Raw genomic sequence first — 13,705 nt, forward strand, 5'->3', positions numbered from 1 at the left:
ATGCATCTCATCATTCACCATTCATGATATATCCGAGAAATTTTTTGAAGCGTTTCCCAACATGTGAGTGATGAACCGGGCTTTCAAAGTATTAATAAAAGCATCGTCATCTCTTTTTCCAAAAGCGGTGGTTGCACCTGAACCGCCACCTCTCTCCACCTCTGCGTATATTGTCTGAAGCTTTCGTTCGATTTCTTCTCTAAATTTTGCGGAGTTATCCTGTCAGGCATCATTTCTGAGACATGATTGTATTGTCTTAGGAAAGCCTGTGCTAAATCCCTCCAAGTAGCAATTTTAGCTCGGCTCAGCTGATTGTACCACTTTGACGCCGCTCCCGTAAGACTTTCCTGAAAACAATGTATTAATAATTGATCATTATTAATATGCCCCGTCATTCTTCTACAAAACATAGTAATATGGGATCCTGGGCAACTAGTCCCGTTGTATTCTCGAATTCCGGCATCTTAAATTTGTAAGGGAGCACCAAGTCCGGAACCAAGCTCAGATCCTTTGCATCTATTCCATAGCTTTCGATGCTTTCTATTGCCCTAAACTTTTCTTCTATCCATTTCCATTTCTCCTCAAATTGTTTTGGAAATTCCTCCTTCGCCTTGTCCTTTTCAACCATCTCATCAAGATCTGGGACAGCAATATTATTCGGGCTATCACTGGGATTAAAGCCCGCTCCGGGTTGAAAATTCATTGGGATTGAAGCATCGCCTTGGAATTGCTGGGGCCTAACCGACACAGAGGGTCTCCGCAGATGCAGCTCAGTCTGTACTTGCGCATGCGGAGGCGTGAAACCTGGAGGATAAAGTGGTTCACCATTGTTTTCTTCTTCACTAACAATCACAGGACCTTTACCCTTATCTACTCCCTTCAATAATTGCATCATCTTAGCCACCAGATCATTTTGGGACTCCTCCATCTTTTGCACCATGTCACGCTGAATCTTTTCCATTTGCTCTTTCATTTGCGCCTGCAACTGGTCTTGCATTTCTTTTTGAAGTCGCTCTAGCTTCTCCAACCTTTGGTCCATAATTTTTGCCTTAGCTCGGGTGCCGTAACTTTGTTGGTTTTCCAGGTTAACTGAAATGATTTTATTCGATTAGGTTTTTTTTTAAATGGTCATTAATGCATATGATGTGATGCAATACATGAAAAGAATGCAAAGAAAAAGAATGCGTTGATTCTAAATTTAATTCTATTAGAATAATTTTTCTAGAAGACAGATTTTTTTACATGAAAATAGTTTACATATGTGGTATTGCCCTTCATAGTCCAAGTAAACGCTGATATTTTCTTCATGGTTAAACCCTGTAAATTCCCCAAAAGATGCCTTTGCTAGCTCCTTACTGCTTAATCTGAGCCTCGATCTCTTGCTCGCTTATCTCCATGATATTCATCAAAAAGTGCCGGCTCTTGGATAATCTTCGTTGGCAATTAAATCAAGTCATGTATTCCTTCGTGGACTTCCGGCTTTCTCTCGTCATGCCTTCGTTGGCTTGAATCTCTAGAAATTACATCATGTATTCCTCCGTGAACTACCAGCTTTCTCTCATCGTGTTTACTCAGACTATATTCAGGTGACCGCACTATAATCCACTTTATCAAGAAATTCGTTTCCTTATGACAAACTATTCTATTTAGGAATCGAATTTCGAATCAACACATTCTTTTCTTTGATGTAATGTAATGCAAATGCATGAATGTAAAAAGAAAGGAAGACATTGATTCTGAATTTAATTTCATTGGAACAACTTTTCTAGAAAACAAATTCCTTTACATAAAACGGACTACATACACGGTCTTTCTCTCATATTCCAAGTGAAGACACCTTTCTTCCTCTTCATATCTGGATCTTATGGTCGAGTCTGACGAATTCTCCAAGAGATGTCTATATTAACTCCTTTTTTGCTTGATCCAGGCTGCGACTCGTTGCTCACTTATTTCTATGATACTTTTCAGCTCCTTTAAGAAAGTCAAGACATGACAGCTCTCGAATAATCTTTGTTAGTTTCTGTCTTCAGGCAATGAAGCAAAGTCTTGTATTTCTTCACGGACTATCAGCCTTCTTTCATGTATTCACTTGGACCATATTTAGACAACTGTGTTATAATCCACTTTATCAAAAAATTTGTTTTCTTATGACAAACTGTTCTATTTAGCAATCAAATATGAATCAACACCTCCTTCCTAGGATGATGTAATAAAATGCAATTATAAACAAAAACAAAACACGTTAGTGCAGAATAAATAACAAATAAAGCAATTCGAGTTTGGAGTGGCTCTACGTAGGGTAGGCTCCTAGGTCTCTCTATATGTGGTTTGGTTCTAGAGTAAGGGTACCTGAACCAGCAGATTCCTCGATCCTCGCCCATTATAGGCTCATATGGACCGAGTTTAGTTCAGGGGAATACATTTCCCTATGGCCATGCGGAGATGAAAATCTCACGAATACATAGGTACGGATGTATCCCGGAAGCGATTCACTATCCCATGCGGAGGTGAAAACCTCACGAAGGCGTAGTTTCTCACTCCCACTTAAAAAGGTGTGACCAGCGGTCATGCAATGCAATGTGCAGAGGTATAAAATAAAATACAGAACACGATAAAAAATATAACTCAAAACAAAAGTGATGCAATGAAAGGATCGTAAATTTAAATCAAATTTTCCACTTTCAACAAAAAGACAAGAAATAATCAACACGTGGCTTGACTCTCTTATTGTCCCCAGCGGAGTCGCCAAGCTGTTGACACCATTTTTTTTGGATGAAAACGGGGTCGACTTGGATTTTAAAAAAAAAGAATGAAAACGGGAGTCGCCACTAATCCTTTTTTGACGAGGTGTGATCGGGTCACCTCAAAAGTGGTTGTTTTTAATAAATGATTTAATTTTATTTAAACAACGATTTTGGTCTACGAAATTCAGAAAAATGAGTTCGGGAGTCGGTTACGCACGAGGAAGGATTAGCACCCTCGATACGCCCAAAATTGGTACCTAGTTGATTAATTAGTGTCTTAGTGTCGAAAATTGAAAATTTGAAGAGTTTTAAAAATACGATCCTTAAAAGAAACTCTGATAACGTGAATTGAAATATAAGATTCTCTTGTTCCGAAGGAATATCACATCCAGCACGTTAGGACACGATACTCTAAACCATCGAAACCAAGATCACCTTATAGTTTAATGAAACCACACTTTGAAGCTTTAAGAGGATATTTGGCTATTTAGTCGAACGAGAAATCGAAACCCAGCACGTTAGGGTACGTTTTCTCGATTTTCTAAACGCGAAATATTGCCTTATTTAGAAAAATTTCCTTTTGATGCTTGGTGTTAATGCTTGACAAAACAATAACGAATACGACAAGGTAAGCAAAGTAAAGTGAGTAACAACAATACAATAGGCAAAATGAAATGACGAGGCGATTACATAAACAAAGCATACAAATAAATAAATAGAACTAACATTTTAGAAAAAGCACAAGTGTACATAGATAAATAAACAAACACCAAATAACAATGATGACGATAAATACAATTATGTAAAAATGTATATACATGTATAATTTTTAGCCATAAAATAAGAAACGCATATAAATTATAGAATATGAAAACATAGATAAATATATACATATATAAAAAATCGGTAAGTATTATAAAAATAAAAATGTAAATATGTGTTTATATATATTTACAAATTGTGATAATATAAAATATATGTATGTGAATTATAAAATATGTGAAGTATACAAAAAGCATTTTTAAGAATATAAAGAATATATATAAGTATGTATATGATGTAAAATATGCATAAATATATGTAAGTATATAAGAATTATGAAATATGAAAAATATATTTAAGTATGTATAAGTACGTATATATACATATATGAATTAAGATGTATGTATTTATGCTTATACCTATGTATACATAAAAATATGAGATATAAAAATATAAAAAGTATATTTATAATAAATGAAAAGTATGTACGTAAATATATTATAAAAATGTATCAACAATTTGAAATTATGAATATTAAAATATTTTAATATAAATAATATATAAGATGATGACATATATATTTAGCGATATTAAGAATCCATATAACATACGTAGAACATATATAGTATATGCATACCTTAGAAATGATAAGAATGATAATAAAACTATTTTCTACACTACATAAATACATACACATATATATATAAACAACAGTATATACAATATAATATTAGAAAAATATATATAATAGTGTAAAATATAACTAATAATATTAAAATATATACAATGATAATATATATAAAAGATATATGTACATATAATTATATAATATAATATTAAAATATAATAATACGACATAAAAAAACATGACACAAATAAAGTATAGTATTAAGGACACATATATAATACATGAAGATCATATACATAATACTAAAATATTTAGGTAATATATGCGTATATTAAAAACTAGTAATAATATTACCGAGGTATATACAAATATGTCAAGTATATATACGTATTATAAATATATAAATATATAACAAAACATAAACTAATAAAAATAATAATAATAATAATAATAATGATAACATTGGAATATAAAAGAAACAAACATAAGATTAATAAAATATTAGAATAAAAATGAAATAAAAATATTAAATATGAAAATATATATATGTATACACGTACATAATAAAAATATATACTAATACATAATAATAATACTAATACTAATAATACTAATAATATAAAAATAACAAGGATATTTAATAAAGATATAAAAATAAACAAAAAAAAGGACTAAAATTGAATTAAAAACAAAGTTGTGGGGCAAATGTGAAAGGAAATGAAGAGAAATGGGCTTATTTGAGCGCGCACAAAACATAGGGGGACCGAAACAACAATTATTCCATTCCATTAAAACGCAGCACATTAGCGGGGACTAAATCAAAAAGCGCGAGAAATTATGGGGCCAAATTGGAAAAAAGAAAATGACTTAATTGCAAAACCCTGAAAAAGCGGAAGGACTGCGCGCATAAATATCCCATTCAAATGAGAACACGCGGATCCTCTAGCGGGTCGGGTCGGATGGGTCGGGCATGGCCAAAACGACGTCGTTTTGGGGCTTAAGTGTAGCCCCCAAAACGACGTCGTTTTGGAGGGCTATATAAGGCCTAAACTAACCAAAAAATCATTTTGGGAGAGGGAAAGAAAAAAAAAGAAGAGAGAGGGAAGAGAGAAGGGAGAGAGAAGGGAGGGGGGAAGGAAAATTCGGCCAGGGGGGCCGGTCACCGGACGGCCACCGGAGGCTCGCCGGCGCCACCGCACGCGGTGGCAGGAAAAGGTAAAAAAAATATTTTTTTTTATTTTTTATGTTTATATTATATTGTTATTTTTATATTTTTTTAGTATATATATATGGGAAAATAGAACAAAAGACAAAACAAGAATAGATTCACAACCACCTTAGGTTTCCGGTTCTGATTTTTGACTTGTTGATTTACTGATTTTTGGGTGTTCGAATCTCTGCCTTTTGATGTTAAGATTGTAGTATTTCGGATATCAATTGTTTGCTTTTGGTTAGGAAATTGAAAGAGAGAAGAAGAAAAAAAAGGGTCCCCAAAATACAACCGATTCTTCCCTTTGAAATCTCCAAAAAACATCAAAATCCTCTTCCCTGTTTACAATGACCATAGGGCTTTTATATAGCCCAAAATCCAAAAAAAAATACAAAGAATTTCATTTTTTGGTGTTTTTCTTTGCTGTCCTTTTTTGTCTTCTTTTGCAGGCATAGAGTGGTGGAGGCAAGTGGGTGTGCTGGTGGCAGACAACTGGTAGTGGCGGGCCAAGGTGGGGCGGCGGCTAGGGTTCTTCTCCTCTCTTTTTTTTGCTGAAAATTGTTTAGGTTTGGGCTGGGCTTAGGGTTTTAGTCTGTTGGGCTAAATTGGGTTTGGTTAGGGTTGGTTTAATTTTGTGATGGGTTGGGCAAATATTGGGCTATACAAGCATCTTAGAGTTGTGCTCCAGATTTTGCGTGAGAAGTAGTTGTACGCTAAGTTTAGTAAGTGTAAGTTCTGGCTTCGTAAAGTCACTTTTCTGGGACACGTAATTTCTTCTGAGAGGGTTCAAGTTGATCCTTTTAAGATCAATGCTATTTTGGATTGGAAACAGCCTAAGAATGTATCTAAGATCCGCAGTTTTTTAGGTTTGACGGGTTATTACTGGTGCTTTGTGGAAGGTTTTTCACTGATTGCAGTGCTCTTAACTATGCTACTACGTAAGGGTGTTCCGTTTATCTGGACTGATGTGCAGCAGGAGAGCTTCGAGAAGCTCAACGCTGTTCTGACTGAGGCTCTTTTTTTGATACAGTCTGAACTTGGGAAGGAGTTTGTGGTTTACAGTAACGCGTCACATGTGGGTTTGGGTTGTGTTCTAATACAGGGTAGTAAGGTTGTGGCATATGTGTCTCATCAGCTCAAGACATATGAGGCAAACTATCCGGCGCATGATTTGGAATTGGCCGCCTTAGTCTTTGCTTTGAAAATCTAGAGGTATTATCTGTACAGTGAGAGGTGTGTCATCTACACTGATCACAAAAGCCTCAAGTACCTCCTGACTCAGAAAGAGTTGAATCTTAGGCAGCATAGATAGATTGAGCTGCTTAAGGATTATGATTGTACTATTGAGTACCATCCTGGTAAGGCCAATGTGGTGACCAATGCATTGAGCCATAGGGAGATGACTAATCTAAGAGCGATGTTCGCTTGACTTAGTTTGTTCGATGACGGAAGTTTTTTAGCAAAGCTGTAGGTTAAACTGACTTGGATAGAACAGATTCGGGATAAACAATTAAAGGATGAATCGTTGGATCTTCAGTTCCGTCAGGTTGAGAGCGGCAGCACTACGGACTTTAGGCTGAATAATGATAGGGTAATCTATTTCGAAGTCGGATTTGTGTACCGAATGATACTAATCCGAGGCAGTCTATTCTGAGAGAGGCGCATAGTAGCCCTTATGCTATGCATCTCGGTGGGAATAAGATGTACTGGGATCTTCAAAAACTATACTAGTGGCTAGGGTTAAAACGTGAGGTTACTAATTTTGTGGCACAATATCTGACATACCAGCAGGTTAAGGTTGAGCATCAGTTACCTTCAGGTTTGCTGCAACCGGTTAAGATTCCCTTATGGAAATGAGAACGAATGACTATGGACTTCGTTAGTGGGTTGCCCTTGACACCCATTAAAAGGATTCTGTCTGGGTCAACGTGGATCGATTGACCAAGTCTACGCACTTCATTCCGGTTAGGACAGACTATTCTCTTCAGAAGTTGGCGAAACTCTACATTTCTGAGAAAATAAGATTGCATGAGGTACCGATCTCAATCATTTCTGATAGGAATCCCTGCTTCATGTATCGGTTCTGAAAAAAGTTACATAAAGCTCTGGGTTCGAGATTAGACTTTAGTACTACGTTTCATCCTTAGACCTATGGTCAATCTGAGGGGGTGATTCAGATATTGGAGAATATGTTGAGGAGCTGTGTTGTCAATTTTCGAGGCAGTTGGGAGGATTATCCCCAGTTAGCCGAGTTCGCTTATAATAACGTCTTCCAGTCTAGCATTCAGATGGCACCATATGAAGCTCTGTTTGGACGTAAGTATCGCACTCCCCTATGTTGGACTAAGTTGGGTGAATGTTGAGTCTTGGGTCCTGAGTTGGTTTCTGAGACTAAGGATAAGGTTCAACTGATTAGGGATCGTCTAAAGGTTGTTTCTAATAGACAGAAGTCCTATACAAATTTGAAGAGGCATGAGATTGAGTATTCTGTGGGGGACTTCATGTTTCTCAAGGTCTCGCCATGGAAGAAGGTTTTGAGATTCAGTCGCAATGGCAAATTAAGCCCTAGGTTTATTGTTACCGAATTCTGAAGCAAGTGGGATCGGTCGCTTATCTGTTGGAGTTACCTCCAGAGCTAGACTGTATTCATGACGTATTTTACATCTCGATGTTGAAGTGTTACCGCTATGATCCTACCCATATTGTCTCTCTTGAGGATATTGAGGCTAGGCCAGATTTGACCTTCGAGGAAAAGCTGGTTCAGATTCTAGATCGTGATGTAAAGGTTCTTCGGAGGAAGTCTATTCTATTAGTGAAAGTACTATGGCAAAATCATAGCACTGAGGAGACTACGTAAAAGCTTGAGGATACGATGCGACAGCAATATCTTCATATGTTCTAATCAGGTAAATTTTAAGGCTGAAATTTTAGTTTAAGGGGTAAAGTTGTAACGCTTCAAAATTCTTACTTTTTTTTCTGTTAAAAAGTGACACAACTATGTATTTTACTTCAATGGTTATGTGTCCTCTCTGTGTGTGTGTGTGTGTGTGTGTGTGTGTGTGTGTGTGTGTGTGTGTGTGTGTGTGTGTGTGTGTGTGTGTGTGTGTGTAAGGTTCCAAGTTCAAGCCCTGGCTTTGAAAAATTTTGTTATTTTTGGAATTAAGCCCTATCTCTGTTCAATGGACTTATATTAAATTATTTACTAAACCATATTAGAATAAGCCTGCTAGTCTGATGGTTAAGTTGAGTGTCAGATTGTTGAAGGTCTTATGTTCGAATCCCTACGCGAGCGTAGGAGTCTATTTTTACTCGTTTGACCAATAGAGTTTCGATCAAACAGGAATTCTGAGTAGCAGAGAAAATTAAGGGATTTGGGGGGAGAGGAGTTATCATATTTTTATTTTGTTTTTTCCTAAAATTTTGGTTCTCCCCCTTTTCCTCTCAAAATTCTGACGTTCATGCTTTTTTCCCTCTTTTTCGCTTTTTTCTATTGTTGTCAATTCTTTTGTTCCACTTCAGTATTCCGGCTTTTCAGTTGCTTGTGTTTCGGTAAGTAAATATAGATTATTCTATGAATAGGGGTTTCCTTTTAATTCTTTCATGATTTTTTTATTCTTTCCAGTTAGAATCTTATTCGCTATTTTGGTAGCATCAAACCAGGACATAATGGGCTCTCCTTGTGCGAAAATGTGATCAAATCATTTAAGGGTGTTGGGGTAAGTGTTGAAGGTGGATTAATGTCGTTATCAGTTTTGTAATTTCGATTCAAACTTGTAATAGGTCTGATTCTGAGTGTTGGTATACTGATTTTTAGGTTCTGGAGTATTCGTAGTTGCAGTAGCATCAAAATCATACCAAATGTGTACCCGAATCGCAAGAAAACTCATTTTCAGCAAAAGCAGAAAACCTTTCTTTCGACACCACACAGCCGTGTGATAGGCCGTGTGCCATAACAAGGGCGTGTGATCAATGAGGCTAGGTTGTGCGCGCAAGACACGGCCGTGTGATGGCCAAATTGGCTGTGCGCGACACATGAGCTGGACTGATTTAGGCTGTGTGGGCCACACGACCGTATGGGTCTACAGGGGTAGTCCACACGTGTAACACTCATAACCTGTATACGTTATCGAAACAGGGTTACGAGGTATTACTGGACTTATACACCAGCATTCGTATAAAAATCAAGTCAAAAATTCAAATTAAAAACTTTTGAAATTTTATGATAAAGTCCCTAATATGGGCCTACGGGGCCCAATGCATGCTTTGGAAGTGGTTCGGGACTAGCAACTTTAGAAATTTTACCTTGAAGATAGGGGCACATGCCCGTGTGGCCTGGGACATGGCTCTGTGGCCAGCCCGTGTGGAATTCTAGCTTGCAATTTATTAAGTATCAAAGGGGCACACGGCCTGGGCACATGTCCATGTGGCTGGGCTGTGTGGTAAACTAATTTTTAACCATTTTTAAGCCATTTTCACCCAATTTTGACACACGACCATGCTTGAAACCCGTGTCCTTCATACGACCAAGACACACGGCTGTGTCTTTTGCCCGTATACTATCCTGACTTCACATTTAAGGATGCAGAGGACACACGATCATATCACACGCCCGTGGGCTTACCGTGTGTCACACACGGCCTAGACACACGCCTGTGTGTCTAACCATATGGAAAATAGGCCGTTTTAGGCCACTTTTCTCACCCTTTCATCTATTTCCTGCACTTAAACACAATTATACACTAATAGAGTCCAACCAATCAATTATTTCAAGCCAAAATATGTATATTTCATTTTCAAACACAAAACATCACATTCAACTTACTTTGCATACTTAATCATTCTTACAATTACTTTATCAAATCAACCCCTATACATGCCATATAAATAAAAAAGTTGTTTAACAAAATCTACGTGAATAAATCTGGATAGTGTGATCCTTGATGTAGATCCGATCTTCCGTATGTATATAAGTCAATCTACAAAATAAATAATATACACAAGTAAACTTATAGAAACTTAGTAAGCTCATAGGCATAAAATATAAATCTTATTGAACATTGTACACAGTCATATATCTTTTAGTTTAACTAATTCATCCTGTAAATCACAATTTCATTATTAAGCTCATTTGAATAATTTCCATGTTACTATTCAAAATATTTAATTCCTTTGGGCCCATTTCTCATTTACTTCCATTGTCAAATTAGGGAACAATAATCGAATTGAGTACTTCATTATCACATTGTCATGGTAAACCATGGAATTGCACATAATCACATAACACACACTGAAGCCATAGCGCCGCCATGATCTTACACGAATTACATATCATACCGATGCCATATCCCAGATATGGTCTTATATGGAACACATTATCACATCATACCGATGTCATAGCCCAGCTATGGTCTTATACGGGAACACGTATCACATTGCACCGATGTCATAGCCCAGCTATGGTCTTATATGGAAGCACATATCACATCTTTTCCGTCAATTCATCATGCTCATAAAACGAAAGCACTCAAAACCATTATTCCAACTAATTTGTACTTTTAGTTAAACATTATTTAGTAATTAATACAATTTGATAGTATTCATCTACAATAAGGTACCTTAGCAATCATAATATTTTCATAATAAAACATTGAACTTTTCCATATGAACTTACCTGGGCTAATTTGCAAAAGTCGTAGAAATTCATGGACTATTCTTGCAATTTTTCCTTTCTACGATTCACTTCGTTTTCTTGATCTATAATTATAAAATCATTCATTCATTAGCATCTATTTCAATTCTATTCTATTTCACAAATTATGCCCTTAAATTTTTGAAATTACACTATTACCCCAAACTTTTCAATTTTTACAATTTAGTCCCTACTCAATTTATTCATCTATTGAGCTAATTACTCTCAAATAACACTTTAGAAAGACATTATAAACTACTTCTAAGCCTTTAACACTCAAAATTTCATCACAAAACCCTAATTCCAACAACTTTCACAATTAGATCCTAAAAATTGATTTCTATAAAAATCTCTTCATAAAATCATCATATAATAAAATTAAAACCTCAATTCCATGATAAATCATCATAAAATTTTAGGACTTATTCATGGAAACTTTAAAAATTACCCATGAAATCAAAAACTAATGAATTAAACAAGTGGACCTAGTTGTAAAAGTCTCAAAAATACAAAAATTACAAGAAATAATCAAGAATTGGGCTTACATATAGTAAAAATATGAGAGACCAGCTTAAAATAACCCTTCAATGGTGTTTTTTTCTGGAGAGGATGAAGAAAAAATGAAGAAAACTCTAGATTTACCAAATATATCATATATTACAATTAAATTTTTACCCTATTTCCAATTTTGCCCCTTGTTCACACTTGATTTTTGTTTTTCCTGCACTTTCATGCTGTCAACCCATCAATTTGGGTTTATTTACCTTTTAACTCCTTCTTTGATAATATCTTAAGCTATTTAATCATATTCTATAATTTTGTACTTTATTCAATTCAGTCCTTTTTCTTCAATTAATAACCGAAATGTTAAAATTTCTTAACGAAACTTTAATACTAACTTATTAACGCTTCATAAATATTTTTAGAAATATTTATGGCTCGGTTTATAAATTCGAGGTCTCGATACCTCATTTTTATCTCTTTTAATCTACAAATTTTCTTTAATTCATAATTTCACTAAAAAAATTTTATAAAACCACACCTAACCTTTACTTACTAACATATAAACTCACATGTCAGATTTAGTAATCTCAAATTACTATTCCGATATCACTGAAATTTGGGTCGTTACAACACGGACATGTCACATAGGCGTGTGAGCCCATTTAACTTGAATGTGTTCTAAGGTTGCACGGGTCTTTCAAGTCGACTGTGAACCTACTGTAGGGTTGGTAAGCACTACTTAGACCTTTAAATGCTTGAACTGTATGTATGATGTATGTACTGAGCATGATGATTATATGAATGAGTACTGAATTGTATGTATAACTGATATTTATGTATTAGCATGTCACCTACTGTATGTTGCATTGCATTGGGTTGGGGTGTTGATATTTGGAGGAAGTGTACTGAAAGGCTCTTAAGCCTATTATCTGGAAACTCAGCTGCAATTTACTGATTATGTACCGCATTCGGTACAACTTGGAGTGTAGGGATGGGTGGGTGTTTTAAACCCCACGATAGACAGAAATGGTGTGTAGAGGCTTGTTGGGTAGGACTCTATTACTGATTAATGTATACCTGGTATTATTACTGTGATGGTCTTAGGCCCTAATGCATATTTGATACTGAAACCGAAATGGGCTAGGGCCTTAACTGCTACTGAAACTGAAATGGGCTTAGGCCCAGACTGCATTTGACTGATGACTGATGTTTGATTGTATGCATGTCTTCTGTGGGGATTACACATTAAGCTTACGTAAACTCACCCCTTCTATTTAATCTGTACAGGTAATCCCCAGAGTTAAACGGATCGGTGCGGCGGAGGATTCAGTGGTGACCACAAGTCTATTGAACGGTTTTTAATTTCTCTTATGGTTTTAATTCCTATTTGCTTCTAGGTATTTTTGATGTAATATGGGACCTTTGGTCTGTCTACCTTTGTTTTGGGATTTTAACTATTTTCACGAACTTTTGAATCGCAACGAAACTCGGTTTTTTATTAAACACAACGTTTTTCCTAAAAGCGAACGATTTTCCTCAAATATCACAGTTTTAATATCTTCCGCTACAGAAGAGGTTTAAACGGATCAAATTAACAAGAAAATAGTTTTGGAATTGATGGAAGATAAATAAAAGCTAATAAATGGAAACGGTTTAACTTGACAAATTCGTTTTCAAATTCCACTTCATGTGACATAGCAAGATTCGGCCATAACGTCTAGGCCGAGTTTGGGGTGTTACATTAGTCCTTATACTTTTATGTTCATTAATTTAGTTTTTTACTTTCCAAATTTCAAAATTTAGGTCTAATTGTTAACACCATAAAAAATTTTCATTAAATTTGTTGGTGTGACATTCTAAAGTAAAATATTTTATTTGATAGTTATGTAACTAAAAAGTAGTATTATAATAAACCTAAATTTTACAAAATAATTTTAACAGTGTTAACAAGTAGTTTTAAATTTGAAAATTTAAAAATAGAAAGACTAAATTCTTAGAAATAAAAGTATAATGACTAAATTATAAATTTAAAAAGAGTACAAAAACTTATGATACATTTTAACCAAATTTCATTTATATATTATTATTTTTATTGTCGTTTAGTGGGGGAAAAAAGGCGAGGTTTTAGCTTTTGTAGTTGACTTGGCCTAGAAAGTTTAGAGGATGGT

Source organism: Gossypium hirsutum, chromosome A10, assembly GCF_007990345.1.
Source record: "Gossypium hirsutum isolate 1008001.06 chromosome A10, Gossypium_hirsutum_v2.1, whole genome shotgun sequence".
Lineage (NCBI taxonomy): Eukaryota > Viridiplantae > Streptophyta > Magnoliopsida > Malvales > Malvaceae > Gossypium > Gossypium hirsutum.